Here is an 18533-nt window from a genome sequence, read left to right as displayed (position 1 = left end):
TGGGGAATTATTGAGATGACAAAGCTTCCACCAACTTGACAAACAAACCAGATTTTTTCCACACTTAAATGAGGGCTACGTGGGAACAGATGGGTAAGGGGACGGTGCAGAGAAACTGGTTGGCTTCCTCTCTCACTAGCATCGCCGTGTAAGGTTACAGCGATAGTCCGGAAGGCTCTGCCCGAGGCAGAATTGTTAAGCAGGTGCAACTTGCCATGGGCCCTGCCCTCGTTTATAGTTCCTCTCTCCCATCCCCACCTACCTATCACTCCCTGGGGTCCTTACAGGTCCTGGGTATGCCTTTTTGGGCCACTGCCCTGGTCCCTACAAACTCTTTGCCCGGTGCCCAGGCCCTTCTTGGTGTGGTTCTAGAACCTCTCCTCCCCAGCCTTCGAACTGCCTGACCACCTCATCGCTCGTCACTCCTTTCTCTCTGCTTACAGGCCTGGGCTTCAGCCAGCTTTCCTCTCCTTGTAGAGCTGCCTTCCTGTGCCCTGTCGTCTCCTGAGGTCCTTCTCCCAACCTCCTCCCCTTCCCAGATATCTGAAAGGTAACCACCCAACTCTCAGGGCTGTGGAGACTCTTTATACCATCTTACCTGGCACCCTGCACAACAGAAAGTAGGACTTTTAATTAAAGGCTTACTATTCATATAGGTTTACATATAAAATATGTAAGTTACAAACACCTCGTCTCACAAAACTTGCAGAAAATCCCTTACCCTGCCACTTTTGATTTTCCTGAGCAGGAGCCTCACCAAAATGGTTCTCTTAAACATCTTTCCACCCCATCCCCACAGAGGTGAGGGTGTTTTGGTCCCTAGGGCTGCTGTAACAAAAGACTAAGGGCTTAAATGACAGAATTTATTGCTTCACAGTTCTGGAAAGCTGTTGACAAGTTTGGCATCTCAGAAGCCTCTCTCCTGGGCTGGCTTGCTGGGGCCTTATATGGCCTTTCCTCTGTCCGTGTGAATCCCTGGTGTCTGTCTCTTCTTATAAGGATACCGGTCATATTGCATCAGGGCCCCACCTTTATGACCTCATTTAACCTTAATGACCTGTTCAAAGGCCCTATCACCAAATCCCAACCCTGGGGATTAGGACTTGGACATAGGAATTTTAGGAGGACACAATTTAGTCCCTAGCAGAGTCATCCGTTACAGTATCGTATACTGTATCTCTATGATACACAGGGACATCAGTAGAAAGAGCACAGATTCTGGAGAGAGAACTTTGCTATTTAATCGCTCTAAACTTCAGTTTCCTTTTTTATTCACTTTCTATTAGACAGCATTGAAATTAACATTAAATATGATAAAGATTTCTTTTCTATTGAGGAAAGATGCCAGGCAATCCGAATCTAATGCTGTCTCTGTACCACATGATCTGGAATTTTTGAACTAATGGGGAGGTCAGAAATAATTTAGTCCACCTCTTGCAACTCATACAGCGGAGCAAAATGTTTCCAAGAGGTTATGTTAAAAGTGGTGTGTTGTCTCTCTCTACGACCACATCACTGGAAGTACGTTACCGTGAAAGCAAGTCTTGGGTTGAATTCTGCCACAGGAAAGACACCACCAAGCAGGTACCACAAGAGTCCACACTACATTTCTGGAAGCTAAATGGAATCCCCTCCTCGCCATGCACTTGGGCACGCTGTGGGAGCCTTCACAGGGAATTATCTCTCTGGGGCAAGTGGGCCCATATTACAATGACGTAATCAGTTACCCTCTAGCCAAATCAAGCAACTAAATCCCTGGGGAAGTGGAGGATTCCAGAACAAATGGAGCTCTAGATGAGGCACTACTCCAGCAAAGTTGTTACCAAGCTTATTTCTTCCGTTGTTTGAAAAAAGGCATAGAGATGTACACAATTGTTAAAATATTTTAAATAAAATATTTTAAATTTTAAATATTTTAAAAATATTTTCTAAAAAATATATTTAAAAATATTTTTAAATATTTTTAAATTTTTAATATCTTTATTTTAAATTTATTTTAATATTATTATTATTTTTAAGTTCTTAATATTTTTAAATATTTTTAAAATATTTTTTAAATATTTTAAAATATTTTAAATAAAGTAAAAAATTTTTTAAAAGGCAGGGAAACACTTCTATAATCTTACTTGTATCCTATCTTGCACATTACTCATTTCATCAGTGAAAAATTATTCCCGATATTCATTAGACTAATTAATTAGCCCTTCAGGACTGATGTAGGAGGCAGTTCTTGAAGTGCTTGCAATACTGTCCTCTAGAGGGAGGATTCTCAGGGCACAGACTCAGGTTAACTTGCACACAGACAAACATCCTACTGGCTCCCCTGAGGTATTTAAGGCAAATTACTGAGAATATAACACTTGCCTAAGGAAAGATGACTGGCTAGAACCAGAATCCAAGCTTCCTTACTTCCCACTCAGAAACACAGGGTTTGTTCTGAGGCACAAAGCTTTCTTCAAATATGACCTTTATGCTACGGGTCGGCAGATCAGTTCTACACAGCAGAACACAGCAGTCAGAATCACTACTAAGCCTTGTTAAGACTCAATTATGCTCCATATACTATACTTATTAAAAGAGAAAATTAGGTATTTTCTACCACTTATTGTCTCTCAGATTGGTAAAGTTGTGTTTTCTTTTTTTTTTTTTTAAGTGATAAAGCCTAATATTGGTAAGGACAAGGAAAAATAAAACCCTTTAATAATCATTGAGAAGGGCGTAAATTAATTTGGCAATACTCCTCAAAAACCTGATGTTCATTCCTACCCTTGGACTCAAACATTCTACTTGTTAAGAATTTATCCTCAGGGGACGCCTGGGTGGCTCAGTTGGTTAAACAGCTGCCTTCGGCTCAGGTCATGATCCCAGGGTCCTGGGATCAAGTCTCACATCGGGCTCCTTGTTCGGCAGGGAGCCTGCTTCTCCCTCTGACTCTGCCTGCCACTCTGTCTGCCTGTGCTCCCACACACTCTCTCTCTCTCTCTAACAAATAAATAAAATCTTTAGAAAAAAAAAAAAAAGAATTTATCCTCAGGGTGTCTGGGTGGCTCAGTAGGTTAAGCTTCTGCCTTCAGCTCGGGTCATGATCTCAGGGTCCTGGGATCGAGCCCCGCATCGGGCTTTCTGCTCCACGGGGAACCTGCTTCCCCCTCTCTCTCTGCCTGCCTCTCTGCCTGCCTGTGATCTCTCTCTTTGTCAAATAAATAAATAAAATCTTTAAAAAAAAAAAAAAGAAGAATTTATCCTCAGGAATTTATCAGAAATGTGTACATCATGTTTAATGAAGGATAGTTGGGAGAAAGGTAGGCAGGGACAAGAGCTCCCTGCCCTAAGAGGTCACCACACTTAAAAGGATTTGACACCACCCCGGAAGGACCCCACCCTTTCCCACATGATAGGTGGATGACAAAAACCTGATTGGATGACAGGCACACGGAGTTAATCAGATTAAGACACCCAAACCATAAAACCCCTAGATCTTGGGGCACCTGGTCAGTTGGTTAAACATCTGCCTTCATCTGAGGTCATGATACCAGGGTCCCGGGATTGAGCCTTGCATGGAGCCTGGCATTGGACTCCCTGCTGAGTGGGGAGTTGGCTTCTCCCTCTCCCTCTGCAGCTCCCTCTGCTGGTGCATTTTCTCTCTCTCTCTCTCTCCCCCTCTGCTGGTGCATTCTCTCTCTCTCTCTCTCTCTCTCTCTCTCTGTAAAATAAAGAAATAAAATCTTTAAAACAAAACAAATAAAACAACTCAAGATCTAAACACCAAATCGGCAACCCTCATGTCCCCTCCCTCTTCAGGAGCTTTGTACTATGGCTCAACAAACTTTGCTTTGCTGCCCACCACTGTTCGTCTGTCTGGTCTACTTCATTCTTCTAAGCAGCATGACCCAGAACCATGGGCACTAAAGAAGAAATCCTGTAACATTTTGATAGAAGAATGTTTGTCATAGGGGCACCTGGGTGGCTCAGTGGGTTAAGCCTCTGCCTTTGGCTCAGGTCATGATCCCAGGGTCCTGGGATGGAGCCCCGCGTCGGGCTCTCTGCTCATCGGGGAACTGCTTCCTCCTTTCTCTCTGCCTGCCTCTCCGGCCTACTTGTGATCTCTGTCTGTCAAATAAATAAATAAAATCTTAAAAAAAAAAGAAAGAATGTTTGTCATAGGTTAATTATGACAATGAAAAATCAGAACTGACCTAAGGATTTGATAGTTGGGACTAATTGAATAATTATGGCACACTTAGAAGATGGAATACTTTGCAGCCAATAAAAGAATACGTGAAAAAATAACACAGAACAATGTTAATGATCATTCGCGAAAAGGATCAAAATATATACCATTAATCCAAATATCAAAAAAAAAATTTATATATGCAGAGGGAATGAACATCAGTGTAGCAGTAAATGCAACTGTTTCACATGACAGATCCAGCTTGAAGAAAGCTGAGCTAAGAGGTATCCCCCCAAATATTTGTAAAGTGGTTGCTAACAATTCTGGTTATTAGCTCATTTTATGCCAAGTCATATATTTATATATAGTTATTCATATATAGTTATTGTAATGTATTTATCTCTATTTTTAAAATCTTAAAATCTATAAATACTGTTTTTTTTAATTTTTTATTTTTTTTAAAGATTTTATTTATTTATTTATTTGACAGAGATCACAAGTAGGCCAAGAGGCAGGCAGAGAGAGAGGAGGAAGCAGGCTCCCCGTGGAGCAGAGAGCCTGATGAGGGGCTCAATCCCAGGACCCTGAGATCATGACCTGAGACGAAGGCAGAGGCTTTAACCCACTAAGCCACCCAGGTGCCCTATAAATACTGTTTTAAACACTGTTCTTATTTCTCTGCTACAAGAGTGTGCATGTAGGCACAGGATGGAGGGAGGGGCAGAAGGAAAGATCTCAAGCCGACTCCACACTGAGCACGGAGCCCAAGCAGGGCTCATCCCAGGACCCTGAGATCATGACCTGAGCTAAAATCACGAGTCAGAGGCTCAACAGACTGAGCCACCCAGGCACCCAGAGCATCTTGTTCTTATTAAGTGTGAATGTTTTGTTAATGAACATTCTGGCAAGAAAAGCTGCAGAGGAGTTTGCACTGTTTTCACAGGACTGTTGAGATTTGGCTGGAAAACGGGCTTTACTGTGCTCCCCCCAGGTCTCCTGAATCTCCCAAAGGCCTGTGAGCCGTAGGCGACTCTTTACGAATGAAAAAACTGACCTTAATGGCTTAGAGATCTTGTGTCTACTCCGCCGCGGAGGCATCTGCTGACCTTGCCGGTCTAGTTGTCGTGCATTGCTTCATACCTGCTCCAGGAAGGATGGGCAGTGAGCCTTGTTAGAAGGTACCTGCCACTATTTGGTAGTTTAGTAGAAATCAAGTGACCATTGGTGGAATTCTTAAAAATTTTTTATTTATATTTACCATCTTTTTAGATCTCTTATGTATTTCCAGTAAATCTTTGTAATAAACTTGGAAATTGAGTTTCCTTTTGAAAAAGAGGTCGAAGGCTTCTCACTAATCCCTTGGCACCTCTTCTTTACCATTTATGAAGGCAAGATGATGAGGCATTTGTTGTTCATCTGGCGAAGGTCCCTAAACGTTAGGTCCTTTCCCCCACTGGGCACGCAACTCACTAGACAGCTCTTGAGGGGTCACTGGGAAAGAAATGGGCCCAGCTGGGCATCTCAGCATCTGACAATATTTGGACAATGCACATCTCGGTCCTCACCCCGGGCTGATATTGTGCTAATCCCACCACTCCCCTAATTGAAAAATCCTTCCACTGGGACAAAAACCAGAGAGAGTCTGTGATTAGACAGGTGTGGGTTTAAACCCTGTTCTTTGTCTTTTACCTTGGACAAGTGTCTTCATCTTTTCCGGCCTCAGTTTTATCTCCAAAATGGACATAATGATGATGTCCCCTCACTGACTTGTGGATGGATGACATGAGTTAAATCCAAAGAACCCAGCTGGATGCCAGATATGGGGTACACCCCAAAGAAGGAGATCCTTGCCTCTTTCTCCCTTCCCCTCTTGTTCACCTGCTGACTAGTCCCTCATACCTATAATAGCCAACTCAGCCTCAAATACCAAGTATCTCTTTCCTCCTCAACTATCTAACAATATTTGGTTCTTGATCGTATTCTTCAAAAACATTTATTTCGGCTTTTCACTCTGACCGGGTATTTGATTTATTAATCATCAATAATCATTAAGAATTGCATGCTCTTTGCTGTATTTCCTCAACAGTTTAATTATCATCCATCCAGTTAAAAAACAAAGTTGCTCATGCAGGCTTGGAATGACTTGCTAGATACCACACACTCAATGGGGGATTCCAAATTTCTAAGCGTCTAAGAAATAGGTTTGTAAGTTAGCACATGGCTGTTTCTGCTTTCTCTTGCAGACCACTGTTATTTTACCAGATCAAATTTCTCCCTGCTTTGGAAATCATATATAATTAGGGGATTTCACACAGTGGAACTGAGATACTGTGTCATGGAGAGTTTGTGGAATCAGATCTTTTATGAGGGGAAGAAGGATTTTGTTTTTAACAGGCCACGGAGAAATGGAGATGTGAGGACTGCAAGGTAAACCCCACATGTAACTTTAGCTCTCGTTATTACTCAAAAGCTCACAAAGCACTGGCTTTCTGAAAGGCAGAAAGATGTTATTTTTTAAATGAATTATGAAGATAATTTTACTTCACCTTATCTAAATCAGACAGTTATGAAGATTTCTATGCAAATTTACAACATCAAGTATGTGCTCCTCTCTGTTTCTGTGTTTGGTTCAACTTGTCTAACTACAGCAAAACTTAAATATTCAACTATCCAAAATTTCACTCTGGAATAGTAGTAATTTTTATACATTAGGAATAAAAGAAACATTATTATTAATATTAGTAGTAGTAGTATTTAAAGAGAGAGAGGAAGGGGCAGAGGGTGGGGGAGAGGGAGAGAATCTTAAGCAGGGTCCATGCTCAGTGCAGAGCCCAACATTATTAATGGATAAAATGAGTCTGAGGCTAAGATGAAAATGAAATAAAAAGAAATTTATAGTAAGAGCTGGCTGCATTGAAATATTTCATCAAGAATTCAGAAATGCAGTTGCCCTTGGAGAGTCCAGGTAGTAAATTTCAAACACAATGAATGTGATTAGGAATTGATAGCAGACAATGTCGGTTGCCACCCATCTGCCTTTCCTAGTAAAGCCGGGTTTGTCCAGCAGTCTCTCTCTTCTGCATAGCTTATGCACAGAGTGCAGACCTCATCTCTGGCTCCAAGAGGCAGGACATGATGGGTCCAGTGATTCTTGGCAGTTTTTCCCCTTTGCCAGGGATTGGTATGGGCATGTGATAAAATTTTGCCCAATGAGACACCAGGAGAAGGCTCCAGAAGCTTTGGGAAGATTTTATCACTTACAAGGAGAAACAGGGCACCTTTTTGGGCACTGATCATTGTGCTTTGATGTGATTGCTGGAGTTGCTGTAGCCATTTTGTGACTAGGAGGGGAGCCAGGCTGAGATGACAGCTGTTACCTAGAGGAGACAGAAGCAGTATATTGTGGAGAAGAGGAGTTTGAACACTCTCACTGTGCTGGGAACCTCTTTTTCTTTGGATGTGTTTCATGTGAAATAATACCATATTTCATCAGATCTAATACACTATCCATTGTATGTCATGTCACAGCATTATTTTATGTGCGATGCGGAAAGAAATAACACCAGCAAAAAAACTGACATACAATTTTTTTTTTTTGAGATTTTATTTATTTATTTGACAGCAGGAGAGAGCATAAGCTTGGGGAATGGCAGAGGGAAAGGGAGAAGCACGTTCCCTGCTGAGTAGGAAGCCTAATGAGAGCTCAGTCCCAAGACCCTGAGACCATGACCTGAGCAGAAGGTAGATGCTTAACAGACTGAGCCACCCAGATGCCCAGCATGTTTTTTTCATCACTTATTTTATATTTATTGAAAGGCTCTCTTATTCATCACTAGACGTGTATTTTGTTACGTTATTTTTAGCATTTGTTACTTCATTAATTTTATAAATTATATTGACACAATATATGTATTTTGTTAATTCTGATATAATACATTTATACTGTCCTTGCATGTATCTAAAAAAGGAAAATATAAGTGGAATAAATAGATGAATGTATTCCTGAAACTTCCCCCGATTCAGAGTATGAGTCTTCTGGATCACACTGCGGATGAGAGCCTTCGTTGTTTTATTCAGAGTATTGTCCTCTGTGACATCAGTAACATGATGATAACCACAATAAAATGGAGCTCTTTTTTTTTTTTTGAAGATTTTATTTATTTATTTGAGAGACAGAGAGAGAGACTGCAAGCGAGAGAACACAAGTGGGGGATGTGGGGCTCGATCCCAGAACCCTGAGATGATGATCTGAGTGGAAGGGAAACACTTAGCCCATGGAGCCACCCAGGTGCCCCTAAAGTACTGAACTCTTAAGCTGACTTTGGGGCTATGGAGAGCTTGCCTCCTTTTGGCTTCTACTTTGGGAATGCTGTAAACATGTCTGATTCACCCCCGCACTCTCATAGCTTCTGGATTTTCTTCCGAGCTGCTGCTCTGATGCTTGGGTTTCTGAGTTGTTTTCAGTTTCTAGCTCTTATGAACAAAGTTTCATAAACATTTGTGTACTGGTTGTTGCCCTCTTTTACTCCTTTTAAGTTGTTAACCATCCTCTGTTCATTAACAATTCTTTAAAATAAACTGTCCCTGGTAAAAGAGCAGTATGGTTTCTGTCTCAGTGGACCTTGCTTGAGATATCTGATTAGAATCTTCCATCACTCATTATGTAGGGCACTTAGTAAGAGCTTTTAATTGGGGGCTACTTCACGTCTAGGACATTTTTTTGTATAATTTTTTTCCAGATTTTTTTTTTCCTAGCTACTGGATGTCCTGGTCAGATTCCTTTCTTTTCTTTTTTCCCTATTTTTTTTTTTTTATAAGGATTCCTCAATTTTATCTTCCAGCCCTTCTGTTGAGTTTTTCATTTTTCCTATCCAGTTTTTTCTTTTCTAAAAGTTCTGGTTAATTTTCTGAAAATTTTTTAATGGCGTGCTCTTCTTGTTTCATGGTTATCATACCTCGTCTTACCCTGCCGAGGCTATTACTGATGAATATTTTGTTCTGTGTGCATTGTCTTTATTATCTCCAAAATTTTATTTTCTGGGTCTTGGTGGTGGTGGTGGTGGCCCTGATGATTCGTTTTGCCTTTCCAGCCTGAGAACTCTTAGCTGTCCCTGCGTATTCAGGAGTGGGGTGCTAGGAAGAGGATTGGCAGTTCTAGCATTAAGCAGGGCTTGTCCAGAGGAGGACCTCATTATAGGGTGGTCTGATGGGGTTCTTTGGTTGGAGGATCCTCAGTATGAGTATCTTTTGATGTCTTCACCTGGCCTGGTCTGATTCTCCAGAGAAGAATTTTCCAGCTTTCTGCCTAGAGGGCAGGAGGCTGGCTGCCTACAGCATCATGTGAGCCTCGGGAGAGTCAGAGTGAGTCTCTTAAATCAGGTTGTGGATTTTCCTTTCATCTCTTGCCATATTCAACACTGAGTCCCTCGGTCCCAGTGACCTGGGGCTTGAGGCCATGGTATCCCTCCTTACCACTCCAGAGACCAAATCTCCAGTCTTTTGGAGGGTGAAGCAAACTGTTCATGGTTGTAGAGGAGGGGAGGAGATGAGGAAGGTGGTTCTAACCACATCTCAAATAGAATTTTGATCATTCCTATTGTTTTCAGGTCCTTCTTTACCCTTGCTTTCAAAAGAACCCATTTTTACCCATTCTTGAGCCTCCCTGCTGAGTTTCTGGGGCACAAATTTGATTGCTTCCTGACTTGCCCACCTCTGGCTTAGATTTCAACTTTCCAGGGGCTGTTGAACCTAGCTACCAGTAGATCATCTGCCTTCTAGTTTGCAAAATTGTTGCCTTTCCTATTCTCTTTGTCTTTGCGGGTTATGCTTAGAAAAACCCTGTAATTGTCATTTTAGTGGTGTTGCCAGAGGGAAGGAAGGTATATCACAGTTCTTTTTTTTTTTTTTTAAGATTGTATTTATTTGTCAGAGAGAGAGAGAGCACAAGCGGGTAGTGGCAGGCCCAGTGAGAAGCAGGCTCCCTGCTGAGAAAGGAGTCCAATGTGGGACTCAATTCCAGGACCCTGAGATCATGACCTGAGCAGAAGGCAGACACTTAGCCAACTAAGCCACCCAGGTATCCCTATATAATAGTTCTTTAACTAGAAGCTGTGCTTTGTGTATTCTTTTTTTTTAAAGATTTTATTTATTTATTTGACAGATAGAGATCACAAGTAGGCAGAGAGGCAGGCAGAGAGAGAGGAGGAAGCAGGCTCCCTGCTGAGCAGAGAGCCCGATGTGGGGCTCGATCCCAGAACCCTGGGATCATGACCCGAGCCAAAGGCAGAGGCTTTAACCCACTGAGCCACCCAGGCGCCCCATGCTTTGTGTATTCTTAAGATGCTTAAAATGCCACCATAGAGAATCTGAGATACTATATTTCTCAACTTAAATACACAGAATAATGTAAATAATTGAGTTGGTAGTCAATGTTTAAACTTGGGAGTATCTGTTACATTTATAATGATTTTAAGATATTTAAAAGAATGTGATCTACATTTTTTTTTTTTAGATTTTATTTATTTACTTAGTTGACAGAGAGAGAGAGAGAGAGAGCACAAGCAGGGGGAGCAGCAGAGGGAGAGGGAGAAGCAGGCTCCCCCGCTGAGCAGGTAGCCCCATGTGGGACTTGATCCCAGGACTCCGGGACCCATGACCCGAGCTGAAGGCAGAGGCTTAACCATCTAAGCCACCCAGGTCCCCCCAGAATGTGATCTACATTTTTACATTCGTTTCATTACAGTTTTGCACACACTTGGTTTGATTTTCTTAGATTTGTTATTTTGTCTCTTCAGATTTTAGAAATGCTTGAGAAAGTCAAATACATTAAATTTGTGGTATAGATTAAAGGGTTTAAGACGATTTAATTAAGTTTGTAGATAGTATTTATATTTAAGATAATTTAATTTGTTAAATTTATAAGTTTCATAGCTTTAATTAATAATTTCTAAAATAATCTGATTAAGTCTGTAAACAGTGCTTAAAAGTTTAGAGGATTATGATTTGTTAACTCTAGTAAATTCATTAACCGTTCATCAAAGGATAACGAAACTGTTTTGCATTGTCATTCAAAATTACATGATTTACAATTGCATTTGCTAGGTTTGTATTTGACTGTTTAAAGAAAAATAGATTTGGGGTGCCTGGCTGGCTCAGTCAGTGGAGCACTGGCTTGCCGGACTCTTGATCTCAGGATTCTGAGTTCAAGCCCCATCTTAGGTTTAAGGATTATAAATAAATACACTTTAAAGAAAAATAGGTTTTTAATTTTTAACTTTAATTGAATAGCAGTGATAAACAAAAATAACTAATAAATCAAAATAAATCAAAATATTTGTATTAATTTACAAATTATAAATAATTATAAAATAGTTCTCTAAATCCAATTTAAAAGATTGATTTAGGGCGCCTGGGTGGCTCAGTGGGTTAAAGCCTCTGCCTTCGGCTCAGGTCACGATCCCAGGGTCCTGGGATCGAGCCCCACATCGGGCTCTCTGCTCGGCAGGGAGCCTGCTTCCTCCTCTCTCTCTGCCTGCTTGTGATCTCTCTCTGTCAAATGAATAAAATATTAAAAAAAAAAAAGATTGATTTAGGTGTTTGGGGACAACTTAGCCATTTGGAAAAAAAAAAAATTTGATTTATGCCTAACACCAGGACAAACTCTAAACAGATCAGAGATTTGCAAGTAAAAAATGAGACCATACAGGAGCTAAAAGGAAAAAATGGTGAATTCCTTTATTGTCTTTCTATGTCTCAAAATCCAAAAGCCTAAAAGAGAGGATTGATAAATTCGACTATATAAATATAAAAAACTTGGAAACATGAGAATGTTTAAAGCAATTTATTCATAACAGCTCTGGGTTGAAAACAACCAAAATATTCATCAACTGGTAAAGAGACAAAGTCATCAACTGGTAAAGAGACAAAGACATCCATATGACAAAATATTACTCAGCAATCAAAGGAACCGCTGATACCTGCATCACAGAAAGGCGAACAGAAATCAGGTGAGTGGTACCCAAGGGATGAGGGTGGGAGAGAGGAATGACCGCAAAGGGACATGAGGGAAACCTTGGGTCGACAGAAATGGTCTCTCTCTTTAGTTCAGTGCTGGTATTAGGGTGATTTTTACTATTTTGAAAGTGTATCTTGAGAATCCTGATTTTCTTTTCTTTTTTTTTTTTTAAAGATTTTATTTATTTATTTGAGAGACAGGGATCACAAGTAGGCAGAGAGGCAGACAGAGAGAGAGGAGGAAGCAGGCTCCCCGCTGAGCAGAGAGCCTGATGCGGGGCTTGATCCCAGGACTGGGATCATGACCTGAGCCAAAGGCAGAGGCTTTAACCCACTGAGCCACCCAGGCGCCCCGAGAATCCTGATTTTCTTAAAGTTTATTTATTTTTTTTTTATAATCTCTACACCCAACGTGAGGCTCAAACTCCCAACCCCAAGATCAATAGTAGGATGTTTTTCCAACTGAGCCAGACAGGTGCTCATAATAAGCCTGGTTTTTTAAAAAATATATTAGACAAAGTCAAAAGAAAAACAATACTCTGAAAAGAACATCTGCAGTTAAGATTGCGACAATAGGCTAATCTCCCTAAAAAATTTGTAGAAACAGAGAAAAGGCCAACAAATTAATTTTTTAAAAGAATTTTATTTATTTATTTATTTGACAGAGAGAGAGAGACAACGAGAGCAGGAACACAAGCAGGGGGAGTGGAAGAGGGAAAGCAGGCTTCCCACTGGGCAGGGAGCCCGATGCAGGGCTAGATCCTAGGACCCCAGGATCATGACCTAAGCTGAAGGCAGATGCCCAACCATCTGAGCCACCCAGGTGCCCCAAATTAATTTTAAAATGAGCCAAAGACATGAAAACAATGTTCACAGGACAAAACATTTACATGGCCCAGAAACATATGAAACGATGCTCCATTTCACTCATAATAATAGAAAAGCATATCAAAATCACATTGAGATATCATTTTTCATCTATCCAGACTGGCAACATCCAACAGACTGAAAATTCCCGCTGTTAGCAAGAACGTGGGGAAACAGGTACTCTCAATGTGGTACAAAAGCTATAGAGGGAAATCTAGCATAATCTAATAAAATTACAGAGAGGAAGAGATGGATGACTATTTATTTATTTACTTTAAAAGATTTGATTTATTTGACAGATAGAAAGCAAGCACAATCAGGAGGAGCAGTACAGGGAGAGGGAGAAGCAGGCTCCCGGCCGATTAGGGAGCCTGATGTAGGACTGGATCCCAGCACCTGGGATCACGACCTCAGCCGAATGCAGACGCCTACCTGAGCCACCCAGGTGCTCCAGGATGGTTTATTTAATAAATAATGTTGACATGGGGCGTCTGGGTGGCTCAGTGGGTTAAACATCCACCTCTTGATTTCAGCTCAGGTCATGATCTCAGAGTAAGATAGGTTGAAATCTAGCCGTCTCCGACGCTGCTGGGCATGGAGCTCTCTCCCTTGGGGCGCCTGGCTGGCTCAGTGGGTTAAAGCCTCTGCCTTCAGCTCAGGTCATGATCCCAGAGTCCTCGGATCGAGCCCCACATCGGGCGCTCTGCTCCACGGGGAGCCTGCTTCCTCCTCTCTCTCTCTCTGCCTGCCTTTCTGCCTACTTGTGATCTCTGTCTGTCAAATAAATAAATAAAATCTTAAAAAAAAAAAAAATTCTCTCTCCCTCTTTGTCTGTCCCTGCCAGCATGCACAAGCTCTCCTAAAAAAAAAAAAAAAATGTTGACTTGATAAGCCATCCATCTAAAAGAAATAAATTTAAACCCCTACCTCCAACTACATTCAAAAATAAATCTAGATAAATGAATATAATAAATGCAAAAAGTAATAATGTAAAATGTATTACTTTAAGAATAATAAAAAATATCATCTTCATTTTAGAAAATGGTACAGGAACCAGGGATAGTATCACACTAAGCATGATTATGCATGCTTTTTTATTATTTATTATTGCAGTGTAGATGACATATACTATTTTATTAGTTTCAGGTGCACGACATAGAGCAATTTTAAACATTAAGCAACGCTTGCCAAATGTAGTTATCATCTGTCACCACACAACGTTATTACAATATTATTGACTGTGTAGCCTATGCTGTACTTTTTCATCTCTGTGATTCATTATTTTAATACTGGAAGTTTATACCTCTTAATCCTTCACCTATTTCACCCCCCCATCACCTTCCTCCCCTCTGGCCACCACCCGTATGTTCTCTGAGTTCAAGAGTTTGTTTTTTAATTGTACATGCTTTTAATATCATCCTATTCTCTCGCTAAAACCTTGGGATCAGAATTCCAGATTTTGACTGATTAGAAGCTGCTATTTTAACTCAGTAATTCACTACAGAGGTTGTAGCTTTTAGTTTTGCTCCCGCAACTCGGTTTTGAGACCCAGAAGTGCAACTTTAAGCAGTATTCTTTAGAGAAAAAAATTCTACTACAATAGAGCAAATTGGTCGTCCTACAGAATTTATAATGACTGTAATTGTCTCCTTACCGTCCTTAAAGACCTGGGTGTTTATACACCAGACACAATATCACATTATGAAGATTTTCTGCAAGCAAAACTTTCATGAGATTTTGCACAAAGGAGGATATGTAAGAAAACCACACATACTAACAGTAGGACTCTTGGCAGAAGAGGGGCGGCTGGGTGGCTCTGTCAGTTAGGCATCGGGTCACGATTCCAGGGTCCCCTGCATCAGCCTCCCGGCTCACCAGGGAGTCTGCTTCTCCCTCTTGCTCTGCCTACCTGTGTTCTCTCTCTCTATCAAATAAATAAATGAAATCTGTTTTTTAAAAAGTATCATTGTGAAACAAAATGGGTAGGACGCCGGGCTGCCTCAGTCAGTTCAGCATCCAGCTCTTGTCTTCTGTTCAGGTCATGATCTGAACGTGGGATTGAGCCCTGTGTCAGGCTCCACGCTGGGCATGGGGCCTGCTTAAGATTCTGTCTCCCTGGGGCGCCTGGGTGGCTCAGTGGGCTAAAGCCTCTCCCTTCGGCTCAGGTCATGATCCCAGGGTCCTGGGTTCGAGCCCCGCATCCGGCTTTCTGCTCAGCAGGGAGCCTGCTTCCCTCTCACTCTCTGCCTGCCTCTCTGCTTACTTGTGATCTCTGTCAAATAAATAAATAAAATCTTAAAAAAAAAAAAATTCTGTCTCCCTTTCACTCTGCCCCCCCCAAAAGAAAAAAATAATAAATTGTTTAAAAAAAAAAGAAGAAGACAGTAAGATCCCACATGAGTCCTTACAATCCAGGAGAAAATAAGTCATATAAAGCAGTAAGAGGTTAAAACATATGTCACACCAAAGTAGGGGGGGATGTCACTGACTGTTCCTACCATGTGAAGGCACAATGTCAAGGGGGTGCAAGCAGTTGTTTTGGACCCAGAGGGATATTCCAGTGCTAGAACTTAGTATCAGGATGACCTTGGGCCCGTCTCATAATCTCCACTTGCTCACTCCTATTAGTCCCATCTTCTGGGAGGATTAAAATGAAATGATACATATAAATGTGCTTAGCAGAGCACCAGATAGGTTTTCATTTTCCTAGTCTACTAAATTATCACTGGGATTTGTTTACACAAGAGGTCAAAAATGGGGCGCCTGCATGGCTCAGTGGATTAAAGCCTCTGCCTTCGGCTCAGGTCATGATCCCAGGGTCCTAGGATCGAGCCCCAAATTGGGCTCTCTGCTCAGCGGGGAGCCTGCTTCCTCCTCTCTCTCTCTGCCTGCCTCTCTGCCTACTTGTCATCTCTATCTGTCAAATAAATAAATAAAATCTTTAAAAAAAAAAAAAAAAGAGGTCAAAAATACAGGTGCAGTTACCCAGGTTTAGAAGCACAGATCAGCTCTTGCACCCTGGTTAAGAATGTGATGAAAGCCACAGTTTCCTCAGGCTGGAGACGGTGGTCTCCTTGTCAAGGGTAGCGAGACAGTGTGAGTCAGGGCTCCACCAGTCAGTTCTAACACACACACTGACCCCAAAACACTAAGTGTGCCTGTCAGATGCGCATGCAGAAAATCTTAAAAGAAATTCAAAGTACTCAGAACACTGGGTGGCTCAGTCAGTGAAGTGTCTGCCTTTGGCTCAGTTCATGATCCCGGGGTCCTGCTCAGCAGGGAGCCTGCTTCTCCCTGTGCCTCTGCTGCTCCCCCTGCTTATGCTCTTTGTCTCTCTCTCTCTTTGACAAATAAATAAAATCTTAAAAAAAAAATCATCAAAGTACTCAATAAACAATAAGATCAAACCAAAACAAAAAACAAAAACCAAACATAGATGCAATTGCTTCTTTAAATTTTATTATTTTTGAATCAGTACATTATTATCTTCTGGAACAACACCCAGAAAAAATAATACAATCTGGAATCCTCTCTCCCAAACCTTCCAGGTAAGGGCAGAAGTGACCAAGCAGGAAGAAGGCCCAGGTGTCCACGGCTCCACTTCACGGACCCCATCTCGGGACGTACGTGCCTCCAGCTGGCAACCTGCCTTCTTGATAAAATTACTATTTACAGCTTGAAAGTGTCTTTGCTTTGGCTTCCGGTTACAAAATAGTAATCTGCTTGTACAAAATCTATTTTTTTTTTTAAATTTCCCCCAGCTTTCTTGGGTGTGTAGTTAGAAGGAAGTCTGCTTGTACCTCATTCCCTGGAGGGGAAGGAGGAAACGTAGACCCAAGTGGTGAAGAAAAGGACAGTTTCTATCTTGAGGAGGCAAACATCTGCTATCAGAAGTATGGTCGCCTTCTCTCTCTCTTTCTCTCTCAGCTTGCTCTCAATAGCCACTGCTAGTTCTCTCTCCTCTGGGGTGATTGACCCATTCTGTGTTACTGCTCCTTCAAATGCATCCCCAGGGGGAGGGCAACCCCTCAGGAAGGAGCTTTCAGGCTCTGCCCATGCAATGTTTCCCCCTTCCCAATGGTTTCCTTTCTTCCTGTTTGTAGAATGAACACCTGCTACTGAATGCTTTGATCTCTTCCCTTACTTCTCAGTGCCTATCTGCTAGTCAAAACACAGCCACCAAAATCCCTTCGTTTCTGGGAAATAAAGATAACCTAATTACCGAATGTATCAAAATTGGAGGTCCTCTGTCAAAACCTTCCTCACCTTCTGTTATGGACTGAACAGTGTTGCTCCAAAATTCCAATGCTGGAGCCCTCACCTGGGGACAGGGCCTTTGAACAGGTAAAGGTTGAACAGGTAAATGAGGTCGTAAGGGTGGGTCCTAATCCCGTTCGACTGATGTCCTTAAGGAGGAGAGGAAGAAGCAGGGGGGATACACATTTTCAGAGGAAAGACCACGTGAGGCCCCCCGTGAGAAGGTGGCCACCTGCAAGGCCAGGAGCGAGGCCTTACCAGGCACCCAACCTGCCAATACCTTGATCTTGGACTTCTAGCCTTCAAATCCATGAGAAAAAAAAATAAATAAATAATAAATATTTATTTATTTATAATTATTATTATATTTTTTATTATATCCTATTATTTATTATAAATAAATAATAATAATAAATATATATATATATATTTTTTTTTTTTTAAGCCACCCAGTCTGTAGTATCTTGTTATGGCAGCCCTAGCAGATTCATACAGATCCCCAAATGATGACAAAATAATAACAGATGTTTTCAAGTGTTTGCCACGTGCCACAGGCCGTGTACTTTGGACTTTTCCCCATTTCAACTTTACAACAACCCTGGGAGCTTAACATCATTGACATTTCACAGATGAAGAACTGGTTCTGACTCACTCGCTGTTCAGTGAATCTGAATCCGAGTCTACCTGACCTCAAAGCGTCTACATCTGCTCACCATGTCGCTGCACTGGAATGGCGGAAGGCCTTAACTTCTCCAAGTCCGTGATATGCAGGGAAGCTGTAGTGGCGTTAATCCCCAAATTCTGAAGATTTCGTGCTGGATGGGTTTTTCACTTACTTCTGGTGGGTGGTATGACTGATGGGCTAAGTCACAGCATCTCATGTACTCCCTCCCCATTCCACGAGCACATAGGGCATCTCACTATTCTAGAAAAACTGACCAAGGGGTGCCTGGATGGCTCAGTCATTAAGGATCTGCCTTCAGCTCAGGTCATGGTCCCAGAGTCCTGGGATCAAGCCCCACATCGGGCTCTCTGCTCAGTGGGAAGCATGCTTCTCCCTCTCCCACTCCCCCTGCTTCTGTTCCCTCTCTCGCTGTGTCTCTCTCTGTCAAATACATAAATAAAATCTTAAAAAAAAAAAAAAAAACCTGACTAAGCCCTATGCCCTTGAAGCTTGCATTCCATGGGTGTGCGTGTGCAGGAGATGGACAGTAAACAAAACAAG

The 18533-nt window shown here is 41.7% G+C and overlaps 1 protein-coding gene across 1 annotated transcript in view; it reads right to left on the bottom strand.

Annotated features, from left to right (window-relative positions):
* FBXO36 (F-box protein 36) overlaps positions 1-18533 on the bottom strand; it is an 85111-nt gene that overhangs the window by 25696 nt on the left and 40882 nt on the right. The gene's annotated exons all lie outside the window — the stretch shown is intronic.

This window comes from Lontra canadensis, unplaced genomic scaffold (assembly GCF_010015895.1).
Source record: "Lontra canadensis isolate GAN:19392208 unplaced genomic scaffold, GSC_riverotter_1.0 scaffold13, whole genome shotgun sequence".
In the NCBI taxonomy this organism is placed as follows: Eukaryota; Metazoa; Chordata; class Mammalia; order Carnivora; family Mustelidae; genus Lontra; species Lontra canadensis.
Note: the sequence above shows the minus strand (reverse complement) of the source record. Positions and strands in the feature narration are given on the sequence as shown.